The following is a 26179-nucleotide window of genomic DNA, read 5'->3' as shown; positions in this document are numbered from 1 at the left end:
CCTCGATCGATTCATCTTGCTTTGCGATGACCATGAACTTATAGTTAATGCAACGAAGACTAAATTCATGGTTTTGCATAAAACGAAATCAGTGAAAGCAAGAGTAGTAATGAATAATGTCCCCCTTGAACAAACTGATTATTTTACCTATCTAGGGGTCACTTTGGCCAAAAGATTGAATTGGAAGCCACAGATGGATTTACTGGTTGCGAAGCACAATCACCTAGCGGGGGCCCTCCTGAAAGAACATCGTCTATCCTTAACCAAACCAGTGGCTCCGGCTATGTCTATTAATCAAGGAAAGGTTAAAGCCTCAATAATCTATGGAGCAGAACTCTGGGGGGTCGAAAATGTATGTTTTTTTTTTGCCGAGCTCAGAATAAGTTCCTGAGGGCATTGACTGGTCTCCCAATGTCAACACCTTTAAGGTCGTTATTGATGGACCTTGGTTGTATTTCCCTTGAAGAGGAAGTGGGTTTCAGACCTCTTGCCTATTGGCGATGGCTTTGGACCACCCCGGAGTTGGCAAACTATGTGCAGGCACTTAAGAAAGTCAGAGAGGCTGATAAATCCAATAAGATTACATGGTTACACAATATTAAGGTGGCTCTTTCAAGTATGGGTCTTACCCATTTATGTCGGGACCCAGAAGGGAACTCGTTTCCCCCAAAAGCGGAATTCAAAGCATTATATAGGGAGATGATCTGGCAGAAATCCTTTTCTCAGGTGAACAGAGATTCCTTAACAGGCCTCTTTCTGTCCCACAAAATTGAGCATGGTATGGAGGCCTATTGGGATATCACTACTAGCTTTGGAGACAGGAAGATTTACCACCAATTTAGAGTGGGAAGCCTCTCTATAAAATCGTTTACCAAAAACTGAGGGCCTGTTCAAGACTCACTCTGTCACTCCTGTTTATGTGGGGAAGAGACTCTGTCGCATATCCTCTTAATCTGCCCTGCATTCAAGGTACCTCGCAAAAGATGGCCCAAACCAGTTTGCGCCAAAATGGGAACAAGATCCTCCCAAATGGCTTTGGGTATTATAAACTCTGACACCAGCGAAGTCGTAGTGGTGGCTATGGCAAAATTTTGGAGCTGGACATGGGCCATAAGAAGGATCAGGATGCAGGGCACTACGTAACTATGCTATTATGTATTTATGTAATCACCTTAAAACTGTATCTTCTATCTTGTACCAGGGTGCTGAGGTCGGTGTTTCAGTACTCTCTAATATAAATAGGTTAATATGTGCTTATTCCTTGCGAATTTCCTGTTGCATTTAATTGTGGATCTATCTTTTGGTTTCGACCCTATTCACCCTTGATGATAGAAATTTTTGTATGTACTGAGATAAGATTTGAATATGGATTTTATTGATTTTATTCTTGATATTTTATATGTTTTACCAGTCAATTTGTTTTTTTTTAAATGTCTTTTTGTTCATGTGTCTTCGAAGCTTGTTTATAATCGAATAAACACTGATTGACTACTACGATTAAAAAGTAAATGGTAATTAGGTATAATTACAATTGGTACTGACACCCTCCCTATAAGTCCCTAGTATATGATAAGGCATGTAGATTCATGGCACTTAAGTGTGCACTACTGTGGTGCCTGCTGCACTTTTAAAAGCCAGCACTGCCTTGCCGGCTTCTTTTAAATTGAAATTATATGCAAAATCAGCTTTGGATCGGAAGGTACATCCAAAGTAATAAATTACCTTATTTTTACATATGTCACCCCTAAGGTCTCCCCTAGGTGCCCCAAGGCTAGGGTGCTGTGTAACTATAAGCAGGAGGTGTGAAGTGGCCTGCCTTGATACAATGGATTTCCTGTGGGAGAAGACCTGCAAGGTGCAAACTGGTCTTCAAAGAGGGAATTACATTTTAGACAGTACACAGCCTCACCCCCAAATCCTGCACCTTGAGCTAAAGAGGATCCCCAGTAATTAGATTAGTGAGGGGGCTGGAAGGGAAGTTATTGAAACTTAGCCACACCTATGAGTTGGCTTAGCCACATCAAACTCTTCAGGAGAGGCTTTCTCCATTTTGGATTTTGGGAGAATGGTGCTTGCTGGGACAAGTATATGCCACACTCTGAAGGAAGTGGTCATACACCTGAGTGGCACACTGCATTCCTTTAGTTTGGGGTGCTCCCCTGCTTGACGCCCAGGAACACTGAAAAAATATGGAAGAGTTGCCGAGCAACTCAGATCCCTGCCTGGAAAAATCAAGAGAAGAAGGACTGTCCTACTTGAACCCCTGGTCTGCACCCCAAGAGGATTGCACTCCTAAGGATTGCACCTGCTGCACACGTTGGAATTACAGCCGGAAGAGCTCTGCTTTGCTTTCAGGGGATTAAGAAGGGGCTTCCTGAAAGCAACAAGTACAAAAGTGCTTCATGGATCCCTGCCTGAAACAGCAAAGAGAAGGACTAACCTGCAGGAACCCTGATCTGAACTCAAATGATTGCATTCAGAAGGAGTGCACCTGCTGCACACTTGGTGCAACAGCCCTAAGGACTTTACCTTGAGTCTGAAAGTGGGAGAAGTGGACTCCCTAAAATTAGCTGGCTATAGAGCTGACCAGCTCCACGAAGAAGTACCTAGCTTGAGTGCATCCAATTGGCGTTTAAGTATTTGGCCAGGTGCATTGTGGGAATTGTAATCCGAACATCCGAAGGACCATCTCAGAAATTCTAGACCCCTGGATCGGTGTTAAAGACTCTTTGAACCCTCAAAGGGACCTTCTGGAAGAAGTTCTAGAAGTTTGGTGCAACTTTTGTAAAAAAGCTCCATAAGTCAACCAGGTGCATCGTGGGAGTTGTAGTACCAGACCCCTTGAAGCAAACCAGAGCATATGAACACTTGGCTGGTGCAGTGGACCACTTTCCTGTATCAAGAAACACTTATGAAAGTAAGTATAAAAGTGTACTATCGTGAGTGGCCTGAACTCTGGACTTTGTCCCAGTCCAGCTCGACCTTTTATAACCCTTTCAGTGCTATTTGCTTCTAAGAGCCAAATTTATGATTTATCTTTAACAATTCTTATCTCTCGTTCCCTACATTGTATGTTTGTCGTTTTGGTGTCTATTTGTTTGTACAAACATAATCTATTTTTATACATTGTTGTTGGAATTTTTATTGTGTGCTGGGTCTTACTTATTTAATGTATTTGTGTTGTTAAATGCTTTACACACATGTCTCCTAAGTTAAACTTTTCTGCTGGTTGCCAGTTGCCAAGGGTTGAGCAAGGGAATACTGTACTGAGAACTTGACTGAACATTTTATTATGTTTGTCATCTTATTACTGGTGGCAGGTCCCTACTTATCAATACTAATAAACTACATTCCATCAATGCCCTACTATTTATTAGTGGCATTTTAGTTTGCTTTGTATTTTCAAATCTACGGCCTACACTCCTGTCAGTGGGTCTTCCTATCAGATAATTGCTGGGCCCTCTCCTATTTTACCTCTACTCCACCTTCTTTATGGGCAAGAGCTCCCCACTCATATTCTCTTTAAATTCTATGTACACAGCACAGGTATCTTAACCTATCCTTCATCTTCCTCCTTCAGTCCAATACCTCATAATGCCTCACATTCAGCCAACTTTGGGAGGCCCTCAAATCCCTCATACCTAATTGTTTTGATACCATATTTATTTACTGTCCAGTCCCTTTCACAATAACTACTACAGTTTCTCTAACTCTGGACACACTTACACCCTCATTCCCTACAACTACTTTGATTGAAATTGTACTTAGGCATAATATTGCATATTTCCTCATCACTTCTGCTATAAGATTTCAGCTACTGAGAATACAAAAACGTAAACAAAACATCTGCTTCCACACTGCTAAATTCCCTATAAATATAATGGTCTTGCTATTCATAACTTGGGTAATCAACATAACCAGTCTCCAGTCGACTACTACCACATGGCGATCAGTTGTTTTGCAGCACCATGCAGTCACACTGTTGAACCTGGATTCTCTATCTATGAAATATGCGAGAACCCAAGTGAGGTGGTGCAGAGTGGGAGAAGTGTTGAAGCAGAGCAGGGATCAGAGCCACAGTGCAGCAGAAGCAAAGGAGAGATAGGAGCTAAAAATCTGACTTGCTCGCAGCGTGGTGGTGATCAGGAATGCATGTTTGATGTCTGCTTGAATATGTGTGATTGTGATTGTGAAAGAGAGGCAAACCCAAGCAGTTTAAAGCGCCCAACATCTCTATGTGGCCTGCTCACCAAAAAACAATGTGGGTTACCTCTAGTATACCATTCTTGTCATAGTATCCTTGGCATGAAGGTTCCCAACCCTGACGTCAGGCTGACCCTGGCTTAATTATGGTCATTTTGGTATGTCATTGGCTTGACGTAACTGTGTATACCCCGATTATGACGGTAGAAATACCGGCCATATGTTTGGAACCCCTGGCATAGGATGGTGATACATGGGCAGTAAAGGCAGATACAGTCAATTTTTTTGAGATATCATATGAGAGTAGTTTTTGAAACGTACATGCTAATTTAATGAAAAATAAATTTTCAATCGAGGAGATTAGTGCATTTATCCAAAAAAGAAAAGCTTGCATTTGGTAGCAATATGTATTTTCACACAAAAGTAAGCTCATGTTTGTGCACTCAGTAATTGGCTTTCACAACACATGAAAGGCTGATATTCTTATTATAATTCATGTTGAGGTCATGAGGGTTAATACTGCAGTTGTTTGTTTTGTCCAAAATGGCTCTTAAGAGCATGTCCCCATCAATAATGATAAAACGTTTCACGACATTGCTGATACGGATTTCTGAAGTCTGACCCAATAAGATTAGTATAACCTGTCTGCTCCTGGAACCCTTACGTTTTCTGAAACCTAGCACGAAATACTGTTGTATAAAATCTAACTAGATCTGCTGTCTAAGGCCTAAGGTTGTGAGATGTACTCATTTTTAAAGTTTCTACTTTGCCCCTCCCAAAGTAGATTCCTACGCATAATGTATGCTGGTATTGAATGTTCCTTCACTTTCATTGATCACCAGCTGCCACATATACATATTATGGGTTTGGGGCTTTCTGTATTATGGTCAAAACAACAAAAGAGTGTGCCTTCTTAGGAGAGGAGCAAGCATGAAGAATCAAACTTGATTCTTTAGAAAGACCTCACCCACCAACCTGGTTGTTGACATGCTTCATCATCGGGCCCCACCAGGAAGGTCGAGTACCTCCCCGGCGTGCTTTAACGCCAGGATTACTGCGGAGCAGGTTAGTGTTGTCTGGGTGACAAGTGCAAGGGATTGTGAAGTGAGTTAGAAAGTGTCTTGGTTGTGTCCAAAAATAGTTGTACTCATCGGCCAACCAGGCACGGGTAAAAACAAAGTGAGCGATGTATGTGCTGGATAGATTGGTCAGCTATGTCTCACTACGTGTGGTCAACATGTTTCTGCCTATATGGTGCTACTGGCTAGGCATTCTTTAGGACCAGAGTGGGGACCCCGGCGGTATGAGCGCGCTAAGGCTCACCCTAACCAAGAGGTCCAGAGTGTGAAAAAACAGGAAATTCTTTTTTTGTAACCTGCTGTTACTGCGGGATCCTTCTTAATTGTAGGAACCCTACATTTATACCTGAAGTGATCATTAATCACACCATAGGTCTCGGGAGGGGGGTGGTGGCTAGCAGGCACACTGCGTGCCTGGCTTCACTTTGATTTTGAGTAGCAGAATTCCTTCGTATTGAACAGGGGTGGGGGTACAAAATAAAACTGGGACCGCCCAAGGGGATGGAATAGGGGCAGAAATACGGAGCGACTCAACCCACAGGATAGGTTTTTCCCATCAGAAACACACAGGGAGATCTCCACATGCAGGAAAACTTACAGATGGTGAGAGCAATGACACCCATTGCTGCAGATACCCTCATACCCCCCGAAAACCCCTCTTCGGACCAAAGTCACCAGACAAACAAAAATGTTGCCCTGATATGAGGGAAGTCTGCTACTCAAAATCAAAGTGAAGAGAACCGCATCTGTACACCTAGTTCACTGAGCGTGGCCAGTGTTGTAGAAGCCCCTTAATACCAACACAAGAATTCCAGAGGATGTTGCTATACCCAGTCCTGAACTGAATGTTCTGACTATGGACCCCATTATCAATCTTTCAAATTATACCATGTCAGTGGCAGAAAGAGAGGTACTGAGCAAAGAGCTGTCCTTCATCCCCACGGGTATACCTGATTCCTTCACCATCAAACTTGAAATGCAAAAATTCTTCAGATAAATGAGACTCAAGTATTATTTCAGCAAAAATGTGTATAAACTGCTGACATCGGCAACACCCTTCAAACCACCTTCCACCTTCACGCCTGGAGCATACTTGATGAGCCAACGAATACTGGCCTTTGAACAAATCGTCCTCCAAGAAACAATGGGACTGCTGGAAGACTGGCAATACATAAAACATAATATCAGCCAAGATGAAAAACTGGCACTGAACACTCTGTGTAAAACAATACCATTATCATCAAGGCGTATGACAAAGGTGGGGCGGTAGTGGTGTAGAATGCCTCTGACTATGTGGAAGAAATTGAACAACAACTGGAAGTGCAAGAAAGTTATCTCCCCATACCAAGGGACCCCACTATGGAGATCAAGTCTCTCATTGAAAAACTAACTGAGGATGGACTGAAGAAAGGCTTCTTGAGTCCACCAGAGAAAGAGTTCTTGATTAAAAAAGAACCAAGAATCCCAACAATATATACGCTGCCAAAGGTGCACAAACGCCTGGAGAAGCCGCCAGGGAGGCCAATAGTTTTGGGGTGCAGTTCGGTTTTTGAAGCTCTCAACCATTTTATTGACCATTTCCTTCAACCTTGGGTTACGAAGACTAAATCATACGTCAGAGACACAATGCACATTATCCAATTGCTGGAAGGCCAGGCATTTGACATTCAAGCACAACTACTCATGACACTGGATGTCTCATCCCTTTACACGTCAATATCACAGGCCAAGGCTTTGGGTGTAGTACGATCCACTTTGGACAAATGCCCAAGGCCGCACTGGATACCGACAGATTTCCTGATTGCAACGTTGGAAATCGCATTGAAGAAAAACTATTTTATCTTCAGAAACCAGTTCTACTTCCAGTGTAAAGGAGAGGTGATGGGTGCCACTTACCCACCGAGCCTAGCTAACATCTTCATGGACAACTATGATGAGGAACACCTATACAGCCATGACAATCCGTTTATCAAGTCCATAGCTGTATGGAAACCATACATAGAAGATGTGGTTATGATTTGGTCGGGCTCAGAGGACGAACTCAAAGAATTTGGGCTCTGGCTCAACAACAGAACAAGTGACATCCAATTCACCATGACCTACAACAGGGAAGCTATTGATTTCCTGGACCTCACATTCCGATGGGACCTGACCTCGCTGGAATACCACTTTATTCCGCCCTCATCCCACGCAGCCGACTGATCGCTGCTGCGGGAATTGTTTGTTATTGTTCAGCGGCCGCCATCGCAGGCTTGCTCGCTAGCCACGCCCCTTGAGGCCACGCCCCCTGCCCCGTAAATAGGCGCCGCATTCGAAGGCTCCACAGAAACTAGATTCCCAGACCTGAGGCGGAAGCCGGGTTCTGGAGGTACGCTACTTGTGTTTTAAAAACTGTATAATTTGCTTTTATTGTTGATTTGAAAAGCCTCTGAAAGCCTACCTGACCTCGCTGGAATACCACTTTATTCCGCCCTCATCCCACGCAGCCGACTGATCGCTGCTGCGGGAATTGTTTGTTATTGTTCAGCGGCTGCCATCGCAGGTGTGCTCGCTAGCCACGCCCCCTTGAGGCCACGCCCCTTCTCTTCTCTATATCATGTGCCTGGGCAGGAAGCGCAGCGGACGAGCGCAGCGGACGAGCGCAGCGGGAGCGCCGTTTGCGCGCTGAAGGCGCGCCTAAGGCAAGCCCGTCTGCGCCCGTCCGCGCCTGGACGGGCCCAGGGACCAGGCAAAATGAAGAACCCATCGGGTATTCCTCCCTCGAACTGTATTCTCTTCAGAATCCCGTTCTCCCACCCCTTGACCCGACCACACATGCCCGCCTAAAGGCCAGCAATCTTCTTTCTCACTATCACATGCAAAAACCGCCCCCTATTTCATCTCAAAGACTTAAAACCAATAAGCTCCCACCTAAACCCAATCTTCAGACCCTCAGATGCCTCTATCTTAATACCAGATCTCTGGTTAAACACCAACTAGATATATTCCTGCTCCTGAAGTCGGATAGACCAGACATACTATTTGTCGCTGAGACATGGCTTACTGCAGACTCCTTGCCAGACATTCTCATGGCCTTACCATCAGATTATTACATCCTGTCAGCAAATAGAAAATCAGGAAAAGCTGGTGGAGGTGTTGCCGCCATAATTCATAAAGACCATACGTTTACCACCTTACCTCCCCTAGACTTACCAGATACGGAAAACTTAGTCATCAAATCTGATACTGACACAGGCACCATGGTGCTAGCATTGATCTACCGACCACCTACATCTATGCCCTCCTTCCCTGCTTCCCTGTCTGAGCAAATAGCAGGTCTAGTCGTCGACTATGACAAGGTCTTGGTCATAGGGGATTTCAATTACTGGTACAACAACCCGGAAGCTGGACCTCATGCCATAGAACTTTTCGAGCTCCTTTCTAATTTAAACTTCCATCAACACGTCCTGATCCCCACTCATGAAAAGGGACATATCTTAGACCATATTTGGTCTCATAACATCTCCACCTCCTGCCCCACGGTCTCACCATGTATATGGTCTGACCACTACCTATTGCAATTCTCCATTACCACTCATGGTCATCCAAAAAATCAAGCGCCCCCGGGGGGGTCAGCCAGGAAATGGGGATCCCTAAACCTCCAAGATTTCCTATCTACCCTGACCAACTCCATCCCCACCCAGGGACTCGACATCAATCTGATGGACAAAGCGCACACCGAGTGGCTCCTCTCTGCATGCAACGAACATGTTCCCCTTACCAAGTTCTCCCGCGCCCGTCGCATGGACGCCCACAGATGGTTCTCTGCTGACTTAAAAAAGCAGAAACTGGAACTCCGCCAACTAGAGAGGAAGTGGAGACATGGCTACCACGCCATAGACAGAGCATTATACATTACAGCCTGTAAAAATTATAAGAGCTCTATCCTATCTGCTAAAGCAACTTTCTTCTCAGATAAAATTTCCAACGCCCAAAACAAATCAAGGGAAATCTTCAAAGTCGTAAATGACTTATGCAACGATTCCAGAACCTCTCCCTCTCAACCAGCGTCACAAATGATGTGCAACCGGCTCAACGACTTCTTCAAGGAGAAGATCGACACCATAAAAAACAGCATTCAAACCAACCACGCTATGGCAGACTACCCGGACATCAGTAGAAATCCTAATATCCTTCAGGATATCCCCCCCATCGATCCACCCAAATTACTGGAACTGATGAACCGAGTAAAATCGGGCTCACCCAACGATCCCTGCCCCCCGCATATTCTGAAAGAAGTTTATGCTGCACTCCCTCAGGGCATACTCCCCATCTTGAACACCTCCCTATCACGAGGAATAGTACCCGATTCCTTTAAAAATGCCACCCTGGTCCCTCTAATTAAGAAACCTGGTGCCGATCCCTCCAACCTCTCGAATTACCGTCCCATTTCCCTTCTCCCTTACGGCGCCAAGCTGCTTGAAGCCCATGTAACCAGCTGCTTATCCAACTTCATTGAAACATCTGACTACCTGGAACCCAACTAAGCGGGATTCCGCCAGGCGCACTCTACCGAGGCAGTGATCCTCGCCGTACAGAATACTCTAAGGACCAATGCCGACAATGGAATTCACCAAGCCCTCGTACTTCTTGACCTGTCGGCCGCGTTCGACACGGTGGATCATGCTATTCTATTACACCGTGTCGAACAAGCCGGCCTCAGCGGCGCGGCTCTCGCTTGGATTAAGTCCTTCCTGACGGATAGATTCCAGGCAGTAAAGCTGGAGAACTTTACAGCACCTATACTCCCCACCACTTGCGGTGTCCCACAGGGTTCCTCATTGTCTCCCCTTCTTTTTAATTTATATCTTAAATCCTTACTGCACTCCCTGAAAAATAGAAAAGTTATTATTTACAATTATGCTGACGATCTGCAGCTGGTATTCCCCCTCAACTCTCTGGATTCCATGGAGGAATTTCAAAAGACCATGCTGCACATTCAGAGCTGGATGGATCAGAACCATCTTAAGCTGAATCCAGGAAAGACTGAGTTGGTACTCCCTGGCAACAGCGCACTCAGTTGGGGTCCCCATTTCTGGCCTTCCTCAATGGGCACTCCCCCATCCCCCTCCCAGTCAGTAAAAAGTCTTGGGGTCACCCTCTGCGCCGACCTCTCACTGAAAACCCAGGTCGGAACAGTGATCTCCTCCTGTTTTTTCCAGCTCAGAAAGATCAAGAAAATCGCCCATCTGCTGACCCATTCCGCTCTCATCCAGGTGGTACTTGCATTGGTCCTCTCGCGATTAGATTTTTCCAACTCCATCTACCTGGGCCTTCCCCTTGTCCTCGCCAAACGCCTGCAGATTGTTCAAAATCAAGCGGCCAGATTAATATTCAAGAGCAATCGCAGGAAGTCAGCCAAACCTCTATTGGCCTCCCTCCACTGGCTCCCCATAGCCCATCGGATTACCTTCAAGACAGGCTGCATCATTTTCAAGGCCCTCCACGGAAAAAGCCCCAGGTTCATCAATCAACTCATAAACAAATATGAACCAACCCGAGACCTTCGTTCTGCCCATCTGTCCCTCCTCACGGTGCCGACATTTAAAAAGAAACGACTTGGCGGATCCTGTTTCGCATACCTTGCCCCGAAAATCTGGAACTCATTGCCCTTGTCTATTCGGAACTGTACCAAGCTGACAGAGTTCAGGAGAGCGTTGAAGACCTGGCTATTCAAACAAGCGCACGGCTAGAGCACTGTTCCATCTGTCTCTTCATTTACCATCTACCATCTGTTTCTTCAGCGCCATGAAACCCCTGGGTGACCGTGCGCTTAACAAATTCCGCATAAGATAAGATAAGATAAGAAGGCCTCCTTTTCTGTGACCTATATCGGAAGCCCACAGAAAGAAATACGCTCCTCAAATATGAGTCACACAACCCAGGCAACCTACGGGACAACTTACCCTATGGGCAATATCTCAGATTAAGGAGGAACTGTACACGAAGGGAGCTTTCCTTCAGGGAAACAGATATCCTGACGAAACGACCAAGGGAAAATGGCTATCCAACAGGATTACTAAAACGCACCAGGAAACGGGCGTGGTATTGCCCCAAGATCAACTACTGCAAACGAAAGAAAAAAGACTAAGAATGAGAACATTGTATGTGTAACCACATTTAACTCCAAAAGCAATGGTATAAAAAAAGATCATCAAAAGATATAAAAACCTGGTCGCCAATGAACTGAACATCACGGACAATCCCCTATTCGCCTTCAAAAGGGGCAGGAACATCAAAGATAATGTATTCCAAGCCTACCTGGAGCCACCTAAGTTACCTGACCTACGGAGCCAACTAGGACTTCCACCGATAACTGGGCACTACAAATGTGGTTCATGTAAAGCTTGTTATTCAAGCATTGAGGAACCAACATTCACATATAAGAATCAAGCATACAAACTGCCACTGTTCAAGAACTGTAACTGCATGAATGTGGTGTACATCATTATCTGTTCTTGTAATTCACCATATATAGGGCAGGGTGCACAGACAAAATATCGACTCAAAAATATCGAATGGACAAAATATCGAGTTAAAAATGTCGATAATAATAAAATATCGATATCAAAAATATCGTTGGTCAAAATATCGATTAAAATAATGATAAAAAAATATCGAGTACAAAAATATCGACAAAATATATATAGTCAAAGTAAAAAATTTCAATAATATGTAGAAAAAAGGTTAAAAAAATAAAAAAAAATTATTAATAGTAATATAAATTGTAGTTAATGTTTAGGAGCGGGATGTTGGGTTAATAGGGGATAAGGGTGGGGAGTAATTTAATAATAATTAATTAATTAATATATGTTGGTAAATATTTGTAATTAATAATTAATTGGTAATTAATTAATATTAATCAGTTAATTAATTAATATAATGTTGTACATATTTTTAATTAGTAATTAATTGGTAATTAAATAATATTAATTAGCTAATTACATTAATTAGAGTAATTTATTTATATATATAATTTTTAGTTATTGTTAATTAATTAATTGGGAAAAAATAATATTAATTATTAAATTAAATTAATTACAGCTAATGTGCTAATATATTTACTTTTTTGTTATTGTTAATTAATAATTAATTGGTAATTAAATAATATTAATTAATTTTGGGTAAAGGAGTATTTTTAGGGTTCAGGGTCAGTTTTCAGTTTTTGGGTAAAGGGGTATTTTTAGGGTTCAGCGTCAGTTTTCAGTTTTTGGGTAAAGGGGTATTTTTAGGGTTCAGGGTCAGTTTTCAGTTTTTGGGTAAAGGGGTATTTTTAGGGTTCAGGGTCAGTTTTCAGTTTTTGGGTAAAGGGGTATTTTTAGGGTTCAGGGTCAGTTTTCAGTTTTTGGGTAAAGGGGTATTTTTAGGGTTCAGGGTCAGTTTTCCCTACTGTTGCACCCACTGGAGTGGGAATAGTAATTTTAACCCCTACGCTATCCAACGCTTTCCCTACGCTTGCATTCTTTGGAGTGGGAATAGTATTTTTTACACTTCTGGTATCGTACGGTAATATAATAGTATCTTATTTAATTATAGTATGTTACTATATATATATGTTTTAACAAATAAGATTGTAAATTTTTTTTTCAATTATTTTCATTTAATATTTAATTATTATAAGCTAATATAAGTATTTTTAAGTATATTTTAGTCATTAAATTTTAATATTAATTTAATTTAACACTGTTTTTAATAAAGTCGATATTTTTTACATCTATATTATTGTAAACGATATTTTGTACTCGATATTTTTGTACTTACCTGTTTGTAGATACAAACTCAATATTTTGACTGTCGATATTTTGTCCACGATATTTTGGAAAGTCGATATTTTGTCCCTCGATATTATTTCAGTGATCCATAGGGCAGACCACACAGAAGGTGAAGGCAAGAATTCTCCAACATGTGAGTAGAGTCAGGTATAAGGTTTAGGGAGCCCCCCTCGAGGAACACTTCATGACTCATAATCACCCCCCCAGAGAGCATTAGATGGAGGGGGGTGGAGAAGATCTGCCCTCACCCCAGAGGGGGCCCCATTTCCGCGACCCTGAATCTGAAGGAGTGTATATGGATTCACTCCTTGAATTAAGTGGCAGCTGGGCTCAACGAACATGAGAAGACTGCTAAACAGATGGGCCTACTATAGCCAACTATATACTTCCGCTTTTGTGTAACACAACAGGCGAAACCACAGGTGGGGCATGTAACCCTACAAGCATGCTGCCTCCCAGTATCTGCCCACATGTACATAACTTGTCTACATAAGGGTTACCTATATTTTACGCTAACACTCGGTAGTCACTCTGGAGCAACATATCATACAATACAACTTCCTGTATAGCATAACCGCTTACATGTGCTATGTTGAACTTTCCACTATCCCTTATTGTACACAAAGTCCGTGCCTAAAGTTTGTATGACTCTTGTTAGAACTGTAAGCGGTATATCATAACCGCTTACATGTTCTTTGTTGTGCTTAAAGTTTGTATGACTCATGATAGAACTGCTTTTGATTACCATGGTGTGCCCCACAACATGACAATAATGCTATAGACTTCTAATTATGATTATTTAAAAGAAAAAGAATGATTGAAACTTCAGCTATGCACAGTGCTATATCTTATTAACAACCTTTATTGTAGAAACATGCAAGTCATTTACTGTGTGCACTTTGCCCATATTGGATAGTAAATGTGGGTTAACACCATGTGAGTCACTGCCGTCTTATAAGCCCGGTTGCACTATATCACGCATGAATACTTTAACATTGTTAAGCATAATTGTTTAGGCTTGTATGTACTACAATTTGTATTTTTGACACTGCTAATGATGCTCTTGCATAATTCTGTAAATATCTCTTGCTACTCTTACACCACCGGTTCCGCCGTGTCCAGGGGCCGGGGTAGATTGGAGCCCATTGATTCCCAATGAAGTAGAGAGACTCGCCCCGTTGTGTTGCAACCGGGGCGCCCATGAATGAATGTAGCGTGCACGCTGACTTCACGTCGGCACGCTCTTCACATATAAGAGTCATCCATCACCATGGAGACTCACTGACGTTCAGTAGTCGCAGTATAAGATGGATGCCTGTTTGCACCCCCTCACAAGACTGATTCTACACAAGTAAGGTGAGCTACCACTGCCCCCCCGAAATGATCCCTAACATCTGATTAGTCTTTTAGAATCGTCCATAGAAGTAACGTTTAAAGCAATGTAGTCATTTAATCAGCGTGCTAAGCCGATGTGCCACGCGACTTTCTGAATGCCTAATCACAGTGCACAGTCTAAATATCGAGTTTTTTATATCGACCTACAGAAATATCGAAGGTACAGAATATCGAGGTCAAGAATATCGTTGGACAGAATATCGACCCTAAGGTAAGTAATATCGAGTTTTTTTATATCGATGTAAGTAATATCGAAGTCAGTAATATCGATATCAAATATATCGATGTTACTAATCTCGATGTTACTAATATTGATTTTTGTACTTTTGTTATGTATTTTATTATGTTTTCAATATGTATGTGTTATATGTTTTTTGTTAAGTATTTTACTTGTTTTAAATTATATGTGTACTATTTTTATATATTAATAATGTTATTTTTAAGTAAATTTTATGTTTTAGTACTGGAGCGGGTCAAACATATAATCAGCGTCTCAAAAAATAATCATTGATATTTAAAAAAAATTATATCTGCGTGCGTTTTTGCGTGCTTTAAAACTTTCCACCTTTAATTTTTTTTAATAATTAATACTTAAATAAAAGTTATTGTAATTTATAATGACAATAGCTTAAACTTTTGTAAAGATTATGTTGTGTATTTTATTGTGACGAAAATCCAAGAACAGAAGTGAAATATGAGCATCTTTTTGTTACATTTATAATAAAACTTGAAACATTGAGAGAACATATTTGAACCAGTTGTTGTTGAATGGTTGCACAGATTGATGCTGTGGTGGCGCTGAGTGATGTTCTGATGGCAAACGAGTGATGCTGTGGCGTTCAGTGATGCTATGGTAGCGCATAGTGATGTTGTTGTGCCCCTGAGTGATGCTGTGGTGGTGCTGAGTGATGCTGTATGCTATGCTATGTTTTGTTTTGCTATCCTATGTTTTGTTTTGTTATGCTATGCTATATTTTGCTATCCTATGCTATGTTTTGCTATCCTATGTCTTGATTTGTTATGCTATGTTTTGATTTGTTATGCTATGCTATGTTTTGCTATGCTATGTTTTGTTATGCTCTGCTTTGTTGTGCTATGCTTTATTGTGCTATGCTTTGTTATGCTATGCTTTGTTATGCTATGCTTTGTTATGCTATGCTTTGTTATGCTATGCTATGCTTTGTTATGATATGCTATGTTTTGTTATGATATGCTATGTTTTGTTATGATATGCTATGTTTTGTTGTGTTTTATTATGTTATGCTATGTTTTGTTATGCTACGCTTTGCTATGCTATTATGTGTTTTGTTTTGCTATGCTAAGGTTTTGTTGTGTTTTGTTAAGCTATGCTAAGTTTTGTTGTGTTTGGCTCTGTTTTGTTATGCTATGTGTTGTTGTGTTTTGTTATGCTGTTTTGTTACGTTATACTATGTTTTTTTATGCTATGCTATGTTTTGTTATGCTGTTTTGTTTTGCTATCCTATGCTATGTTTAGTTTTGCTATCTTATGCTTTGTTGTGCTATGCTATGTTTTGCTATGTATGCTATGTTTTGTTGTATTTTGCTATGTTTTATTTTGCTATGTTTTGTTATGCTATGATTTGTTTTGTTATGTTATGCTATGTTTTGTTATGTTTTGTTATACTAGGTTTTGTTCTGCTATGTTTTGTTGTGTTTATTTAAGCTATGCTATGTTTTGTTGTGTTTGGCTATGTTTTGTTGTGTTGTGTTTTGTTATGCTGTTTTGTTACGCTATGCTATGTTTTTTGTTATGCTATGCTATGCTTTGCTATGCTATGTTTTGTTATGCTATGCTATGCTTTGTTATGCTATGCTATGTTTTGTTATGTTATGCTATGTTTTGTTATGCTATTCTATGTTTTGTTATGCTATGCTTTGTTATGTTGTGCTAGGTTTTCTGTTGCTTTCCTATGCTATGCTTTGTTATGCTATGCTATGTTTTGTTATGCTATGCTATATACAAACTATAGGCAGGAACCCCTACGGCTGAGTAGGCTAAATAACTATGTCATAAGACAACAAGAGAGAAGGGAGTTCTTATCTCGCCCACAGCAGCAGTACTACTCATACCCGCATCATCTAAATATGCAATACGGGGTCCCCATTTCTAACAGATTTGATGCCTTTTATGCTCCAGACTATCTGGATGAGATTGATTGACAAATCGTACTCTTGTCCCCCCCCTTCTATCCCTTCTGAGTCCCTAAATATGGAAGTATTTTCTCACAAAACAGCGAGCACTACTTTAGAGTGTACGCATATCTCTATCCAAGAGTCAGGTGAAACATGTAAGGCAGCTCCACCAGTAAACCAATTAAAGAGCACGCTGACCCTAAATGGGCTCACGCCTTTACATTCTTCCATTCAAGTCTATTGCACAGTCCCTAGTGATGCAAATCCTCTACTCACCACCAATGAAACGCAAGCAGACACAATGACTGATCGAGGGGTTCAAGTGATATCTCCATCCACAAACAAGGCTCAGGTAGTAGGTCTAGGCCATACATTACCACGCATTATAAAACTTTTATCCTGGAATGTAGCCGGTCTGGCCGCCAAGGAAAAGGACTCAACATGGGTGGCCTATATAAAAAACTATACCATTCGGTGTTTCCAAGAAACATGGCTGGAAGACGTAAATGTACATATTGAGGGCTTCCAAAGCTTTTTTCAACCGGCAGCCCCGTCGAACAGCGGAAGATCAAAGGGGGGTTTGGCAATTTACATCAGCCTCGCACTTATCTGCCAGGTTTCAAACAGAGAATCCGATAACAGACATATCCAAGTCCTGGTGCTTAGGAGTGGTAAAAGGGCACTCACCCTCATTAACTTCTATAATGCTGTACTTTCAAACAGGGAGTGTAACATCCTCCATCTACATAACTTCTTAAAAGTTAAAGCAGCAAGTCTGCCTCGAAGCACCCTCATTGCTGGAGACTTTAATGCGCATCCATGTGGCAATCCTGTAATGACACCTATTGGCCTCTTAGGATGTAATAACAGGTCTGGTTTCCACTTTGACCACTCGATGCGTGGCACCTACGTTAACAACCTAACTGATGACAGGAACCTAACTGTTGCAATGTCCATGTCGGAGGATTCCCACATCTTTGATGTCCCCACGTACAAAGGCTCTGGAAATGGTTCTTACATAGATCATATTCTTCTTTCTAGAGATCTTGTCGATTTAGCCACTGATTTTGAAATCCAAACAAGTATCTTCAGTGACCATAACCCTATCTCTATTACAATTGGAGGAGGCATCTTTGAACACCGGAAGCCACGGAATGATTGCGGCTCTCCAAAACCAATAAACGGAAATCGACGTCTGAAATGGTCAAAGGTTAATAGTGACACTTTGTACAGCTCAATTAATACCAGCTATGGTCAAGAACTAGGCCTTTGTGTCTCTCCTACCACCTTGCCTGAAGCGACCTTAATCGCCTTTTCCGTTGTGGTCGATAGAGTTGGTCAACTCCTAACCATACCAGCGAAGGGTCATTATGAACATCAACCAAGATGGTTCGACCAAGCATGCTCAAAGGCCGGACGAAATCTAAAAAAAGCACTAAAGGCTATCCCAAGAGATCCTGTTCTTATAAAGACATCGAGGACCAAATATAAGACAGCCTTGGCAGCTCGGAAAAAAGAAGTGAAAGCAGGCATTTGGGAATATTTGTGTGACCCCGCAATCCTGGGTAACAGCTCTAAGTTTTGGAACATCATAAACAAGCCTCTGTTTGATGACCCTAGTAACCCTACGCTTGGAACTAATATACCCGAGGAAGAGTGGATATCACATTATAGTACAATTTTTAAAAGTGACGAGCCACAAGCGGATTCTGTTTTTAAAACCTCTGAGGAAGAATTGTTGTGCTTTACAGCGGGGGAGGTAGAAAAGGGGATTCAAGGTTTAACCAGTAACAAAGCACCTGGTCCTGACGGCCCTCCTCCCGATTTATTTAAATCAAATATCCATCTATGGGCCCCAGTCCTTACTGCAGTAATAAATGCCGGAATCTCAATTGGCTGCCCAAAGTCCTGGGGGTCCTCGACCATAGTGCCTGTATTCAAGAAGGGCGACCGTAGTAATGCAATATGTTACAGACCTATATCGCTGATTAATTCAGTTGCCAAGGTGGTGGGGGGTATTATTCTAAATAGGCTGGTAGCATGGGCTAATGAAAACAATATATTGTCGCCAATACAATACGGGTTCAGACCAGGCCATTCCACGACAACTCAATGTCTGAACCTGTATTTAATAAACGGCAAATATACCATGGAAAGAAAAGGGACCATTTATATGGCCTTTATGGATTTATCGTCCGCTTTTGATTGTGTTGACAGAGGCAGGCTTTGGGAGGTCCTGCAAAAAATGGGAGTGGAGCAAAACCTTATTAATTTTCTAGCCGATCTCCACTCGGACACAAGAGCTAACGCCCGTTATACCCAAGACATGAAAGTAACCAGGGATTTTAGGATAAACCGGGGTGTCAGGCAGGGGTGCATTTTAGCCCCGTTTCTTTTTAACCTTTACATTAATGAACTGGAGGAGCATTTATTAAAAACTGGTACAGACTATCCATATATAGGAAGGAAGGGCGTGCCTGTCCTGCTATACGCGGACAACGCTGTCCTAATCTCCAGAACGGCGATTGGTCTTCAAACCCTGTTAGACTCCTTTTTTGCCTTTATGGACTCCCGAGGCCTAAGCATCAATAACTCGAAATCCTTTGCAATGATGACAGGTTCAGGTCCAAAAAAAATATCCCCCCACTCTGTAAATGGAGAAAAAATACCGACAACCAAGACTTTTTCGTATCTTGGTGTCCTTTTCGACCATAAATTAACATGGGCACCAGCAATACAAAAGAAAAAGGGTGAGGTAGTGCGTGTTAACGCAGCAATAATGGATTTTGCAAAGAAAATGGGTAACAGCCCGGTGGCTGCTGTTTTGAAGCTATACCAAGCCAAAAGCATTGCAGTCGCGTGCTATCGGAGTGAAATATGGGGGTCTGAACCCTTAGATGTCCTTGAGGTCACTGAAAATAACTTTTTAAAGCAAGTTTTAAGGCTCCCTAGGGGTACGGCAAACTTCTCTGTTCACGAGGAACTTGGTATGCCCTATCTAAGTGATAGGATAGCTGTAAATCCCTTGCTGTGCTGGCTAAATAGCTGGTTAAACACAGATATACCCCTCACCAGAAATATCTTGCAAGAGGCACTAGAGTGGGAAGGGAGGTATGAGATCCCGTGGATAAAATACGTTAGAAGATGTCTTCTTGAATTAGGTCGGCTGGACCTTTTTCTAGCCCCTGAGAAAATAACTAAAACTGATGTAATTTATGTGAAGAATACCTTTATGTCATCCAGGTACTTGGCGAGGGAGGAGAGCGAGTACAAGAAAAACAGTGTGAGGTTGCACGCTCTCACAAAAACCTGTCTACATATGGAACCCTATCTAGCTTGGGCTTTGTCGGGATATGAACGTTTTTTGTTGACTAGGTTTCGATTTGACATGATTCATCTATTGCTAGCTGTACCAAGTGGGGCATGTAGAGGACAAGTGTTGCCAGCTTGCGGCTGCGACAATAAGTCTCCGCAAGATCTGGCACACTTTTTATTTTTTTGCTCGTATTACACAGTTCCTCGAAATCTGTTTTTAAAACCTCTACTTAAACAGCTGTATTTTGCACAAATCAGACCAGCACTTTATTAGCTTCAAATGCTAAACAGTGAATGCACCATGTTTGTATGTAGTTTTTTAAAATTAGCACTTAAATATAGAAAAAGCATGGAAGGTTAATTAATTTTACTACTGATAGGAATATCTTTTTAATTCAAATTGTATTTTTATCTTTTTTTTTTTAACTATAACTCTGTAATCCCGCTTGTGTCTGTGTCCATGTGGCAACACTCTTCTTATAATCTTATTGTGTGTTAAATGTCTATGAAATGTACTTTTATGATTGTTATATGTAAACAATCGAATAAAGATATTTTAACTTAACTAACTTATGCTATGCTATGTTTTGTTATGCTATGCTATGTTTTGTTATGCTATGTTATGCTAGGCTTTGTTTTGCTATCCTATGCTATGTTTTATTATGCTATGCTGGTGAGGGTGTGTGAGGGTGGGGTTGTGAGGGTGAGGGGGTTGTGAGGGTGAGGGGGTTGTGAGGGTGAGAGGGTTGTGAGGGTGAGAGGGTTGTGAGGGTGAAAGGGGTGTGAGGGTGAGAGGGGTGTGAGGGTGAGAGGGGTGTGAGGGTGAGAGGGGGTGTGAGGGTGGTTGAGGGGGTGTGAGAGTGAGGGTGTGTGTGAGGGTGAGGGGGTGGGGGTGTGAGGGTGAGGGGGTGTGAGGGGGTGTAAGGGAGGGGAGGGTGATTGTGAGGGGATGTGAGGGGGTGTGAGTGTGAGAGGGTGTGAGAGGGTGTGTGGGGATGTGTGAGGGTGGGTGAGGGTAAGTGAGGGTGGGTGAGGGTGTGTGAGGGTGTGTGAGGGTGTATGAGGGTGTGAAGGTGAGAGGGTGTGTGAGGGTGAGAGGGTGTGTGAGGGTGAGAGGGGAAGGGGTGTATGAGGGTGAAAGGGTGTGTGATTGTGAATGGGTGTGTGAGGGTGAGGGGTGTGAGGGTGAGGGGGTATGAGGGGGTGAGGGGGTGAGGGAGGGTGAGGGGGTGTGAGGATGAGGGGGTATGAGGGGGTGAGGGGGTGAGGGAGGGTGAGGGGGTGTGAGGGTGAGAGGGTGTGTGAGGGTGAGCGTTGAGAGAGTGAGCTAAGGGGGCGGAAGAAACGTCTGCTGGGGAACAGAGACAGAAGAGAGATGCACAGAGACAAAGGGGATGAGAGGAAAGGGCGAACGGGGGATGCAGAATCGTACGTGGGAAGAGAAGCAACAGAGAGCGGGAGACATGGGTGGGACATCGTAGCAGCAAAGAAGGCGGGTAGCAGGCAAATGGTGGTGCGCGATGTGCACGGGGTGACAGGGGGCGGCAGCCTTTGAAGTGTCTGATGCGAGGCACAGACAAATGGTGGTGTGACGTGTGCACGTGGGGGCGCGGCAGCCTTTGAAGTGTCTGATGCGAATACTGATAACCCCGTCCCTCCCCGCCAAAGTTCTTCAGTGCTCTGTTGAAATATTTTTAAATGCACAGTGTGGGAGTAATGGAAATCTAGGAGCGCAAGCCGGGCAAGTGTGTGCTTGTAACTGGTGTAGTGCTTAGTGAGGTGTGTGTCAACAGCAGCACTGTGTGTCGGGGGGAATGCAAGCCCCTATAGGTCATTGAGCTTGCATTGCTGTTAACGCTGCATATGGAATGGCCTCTAGGCGCTTGTATGAACAGGGTGCTGGTGAGAGTTCTCGCTCATGGTACTGTAAGCACTTGTATGATGATTGTGTGATGCTGATAAGTAATTTTTTAGCACTGCATAATGAGTGGCCTCTAGGCTCCTGCATGAACAGGATGCTGGTGAGAAGTAGTGATTTATTTGCAGTGCAGTCTCAATGCACCATAGGCACTTGTATTGGTAAGCGCATGATGTTGTGAAGTACCGAATGATTAGCACTGAATTTTGAAAGGCCTCTTGGCTCAGGCAAAGCGGCGATGATCCTGCAGGAAAAATATGGAAAATGCCTGCCGAAAGGAAAGGAGACCAGAAGCGAGGTGGAGAGAGGGGGGGGGGGGGGGGGGGCTGTGGCGACGGAAGGAACTGACAGGGAAGGTGAGGCCCTGAGGCAGCAGAAAGGAAGGAGGAGAAAAGAAGATGGAAAGGAGTAAGGAACAGAGGTAGGCTAATGGAGGGAAACAGGAGTAATGGAGTGCTTACTTTGTAAATAAAAAAACAAGCGTGCATGTTAAAGATGTAATGTTTCAATTGGAATGCGCCGCTCTTGCCATCATCAGGAAAAGCCGCAATGATAATGTAGTAAAATTATGTAAAAAGCCTGCTGAAAGGAAAGGAAATCCGAAGCGATGTGGAGAGAGAGTGGGGGGTGCTATGGCGAACGGAAGGAAATGACAGGGAAGGCGAGGGCCTGAGACAACTGAAAAGACGGGTCCACAAAAATGATAGCAGATTTTTGCATTAAAAACGTGCTAATAAACCCACATTTTACTTTAAAAACACAGTTACCCCACTGCACAAAGACATGGGCAAATGATATCGGACGTATACAGTATAAGGTTTTCCACATAAAATGCAAATATTAAAACTTAAATACTAGACGACTGACCAGCTTAGCGTATGTACCACATGATGCCTTCATTCAAAACAACCGCAAGTGATGAACTGCGATTGCATTTCCAATATCGGACATAAATAGTTCACTACCATTCCTCCCTCTGCCACAACACTGTGCCAATGGTCAACATTTATCCACGATTGAGGATATGTCTGCACTAGAATTCTAAACGCAGCAACAGAGACCATCTGTGGTTCACTAGCACGTGCGGTTCCTTGCACACTTGTCAGGGCCATTACAAAGCTGCATTAATCCCAAGTGCAGAAGCACATTTATTTTCTGCTAATTAGGCACATCAAGTAGATATTAGGTTACTTGATATTTTTAAATATTTAAACAAAAGCCTAACTCTCCTACATACAGTAAATCTTCCACGGACCTGTGTGCACTAGTGCCATCAGCCCGGCCGACTCCCGTGCACGTTGTTTACGCGGGCGGCACAGTCTGGGCTGCCAGGGACGTGGACTGGCCGAGCAGCCAGCCCATTTAGCATCAGCAAGAAACCATCAGACAGGAACCTGCACTCGCGCGTACCAGCGGCTATGACTCATTGGCAGCTGAGCACTGCAAATCAGATATGAGAAAAATGTCACAGCAATGTAGCTCCCAGCAGCAGGCCCGAAAAGGGATATGCCAAGTTATCAAAGCGCAGCATCGCACCGGTGGTAAACTAGCAGGTTACATCACTGCTGCTGCAGGCAGGAATTTTACTGAGACAACATGGCCTACCAACTACAGATCGCACTCGGGTTTTAACTGGGCATAATTCTGACACACGTGTCCGTTACCCCCTCCTTGGCACTGCACATCCCATATTAAAGTACACCCTCAAATTCCGAGACGAAAACTAACGTGTGCCAACAAACTACTGAAAGCTCCGCATTACGTCAAATGAACCCACCACTAAGCACAATGGCAATAACCTTAAACAAGCCAGGAAATAAGTTGTAAAAAAAAAGCTAGGATTTAACATTTTTATTGATGGAGAAGAGATCGATGAGGAAATGAGAAAAGGCAGGAAGAACAACAAGAGACGTGTGACTTGCCTAACAAAATCATCTAGTCATTTTCAGTTTGCTTATGCGTGACCTATATAGTTATCAGATGTGCTGATATGTGACATTTTAAGGCCATATGCGTGTGATATCGTGTAAGGAACAATGCAGTTATAGCCTTGAAATAAGAGAAGTATAGGACAACACTCAATTTGCACAATAAAATGGTTTAGGAATGGCATTAAAACAGAGCAGAATGGAACATGATCTTATAATAAGCAATGTCCTGAGCAAATGGTGGGGGCCTGAAGCAGTGGAGTGGGAGAGGTGGGGGGGGGGGGTCATGGGGAGATTAAGGGACAGAAGGCAAGCAGATGAAGGACAGGGGCCCTGGCGGCTGTGAAGTGCAGGGGTGGGGGGCAGAGAGCAGAGCCTTTGAAGAGGCAGAGTCACAAGTGAAGTGAATAATTAGGGGAGGAGAACTGGCAGGCTGATAGGCAGAAGACTCAGGCAAGCTCGTGCACAAGGCGTGCACATCCCAAAATCCTCTGAGAGCCCTTGGCCTTAAGAAATGGTTTGACTGCATTAGGGCTCTTTTCCTATTCCTGCGGAATAGGAAAGGACGAGCCCTAAAAGGCGAGACCTATTGGCTATGCAATGCTTGTTATTGAATGGGTTGGCAGCTCAGCTGTCTAATTGTCCTACTGTGTCCATAACCTCTAAAATATAACGTAAGTGGGATTTTGCTCCTGCTAGGCAAATGTTTATTTTCCCCCTTCTGCTACTAGCTGGTTGTTGTCATTTCGCCCTCTATGAAGGGCTCAGACTATTATACCCCGCGGAAGTCCTCTGAAAAGAGACACCGTAAATTGTTTCTCATATGCAGAGCGCACAAAAAGCAATTCACCTCTTTTTAGCCTTGTTTCACTGTTGCAGGCTGTTTTTTACAATGTTTTATGTAGAACGCAAAATGCAAGTCAGAACTACTGGTTTAGCAAATGCATGTCTTCAAAGATAGCAGTTGTAGGGTTAAAAATAATTTTCTGATCATCTAATAGCGACACAATCCAAGGGATTTCCAGATGTACATTTAAAAGAAGTCAGGTTGAAAGTGAAAGTGCAGGCCTCTTCCTGGAATTTTCAAAAAGTCAGGGAGTTCCCGCTGGCTTCTGAGTTGTTTTCTACATGCAAACGTTTGCACAAAACTGACAGCTTGAAAACAGGTTATATCAAGAGAAGCGTCCACGATCGCAAGCTCTTCACAGTCAGTTCAACACTGACCCCTTGGGTCAGGGCCGGCGCTAGGCATGGGCAGAGTGGGCGGCTGCCCAGGGCCTCGCGGCTGTCTAACTGTGATGGGGCCCCCCACAAGCCCATCAACTTTTTAATTGTGCCATTGTAATAGTGACAGAGGGGGAGCCGCCTCCCTTGGGGTTTGCAGCCATGCTGTAACGAGGCCCACGGCGGGGCCCCCCTCACCTCGCCCGGCTGCCATGGAATGAAAAAGCAATATGACACCCCATACTTTCAGATGCTGCAGAGTGGGCAAGGCGGGTATGTGTTTGTGGCCGTGATCAGCCTAATCGCTGTATCTCCATAACAGCAGTTAGGCAGCTACTTGAACTGTGAGGTATGAAGTGAGCCCTGCCCCTGCATGAATGAAACGCAGAGCATCCTGCAGGGCTCACAACACAAAAAACACAGAGTGATCTCACATCACAAAAGATTGGAAGGGAGAAGACAGAAAATGGATAAAGGGCTTATTATTCTTTTCTCTTTTTTGCAACTGTTTTTTTTCTCAAACAAGCATGTTCACACAAAACAAACATAAAAGGAGTTAAACATAAATAATAAACTCCAGTTATAAGCGCTTGGTGTTTTTTTATTTTCATGTAATTGACATGAATTGAAGGAAGAATGAGCAATTTGGTCTTTAAAAGTTTAGTGGATATGCTAACATTCATTTAGGGGGAGGGATGGGGGGTGATCCCACACTCATCCTTATCACCCCAAGGGGAGTGCAATGAACCCTCTAAAATATACCCAATTATATAACCCCTCAAGCCACTCACCATTCATTGCTTTACGCATCTGAAAAGTAACACAAGAGCAGTTGTGTAACACAAAATGAGGGTTCCCCGTTCTGCAGAACGTGATAATGGGCCCCTGAGTCTCCCACATCTCACAGATATTCATTGGCCCTAGGCTGAATGGGAGCTTCCTGGTGAGATGGGGCCCTCAGAATTGTTGTGGGCCCATCTGTGCTGCAGGGGCCTCTATTGCGTCCAGGCACAAGAGGTGAAGCAAGGTAAGAGGCCGGAGAGAAGAGTGGTGAATAGCAAGGCATGTAGGGGAGAGGTGGAAGCTTGAGAGGCAGTAACAGCGAATGGAGGGTAGAGGTGAGAGAGAGATAAAACATGAAGGGTGAGATTT

This window comes from Lissotriton vulgaris, chromosome 11, assembly GCF_964263255.1.
Source record: "Lissotriton vulgaris chromosome 11, aLisVul1.2, whole genome shotgun sequence".
In the NCBI taxonomy this organism is placed as follows: Eukaryota; Metazoa; Chordata; class Amphibia; order Caudata; family Salamandridae; genus Lissotriton; species Lissotriton vulgaris.
This window is presented reverse-complemented; position numbering follows the sequence as displayed.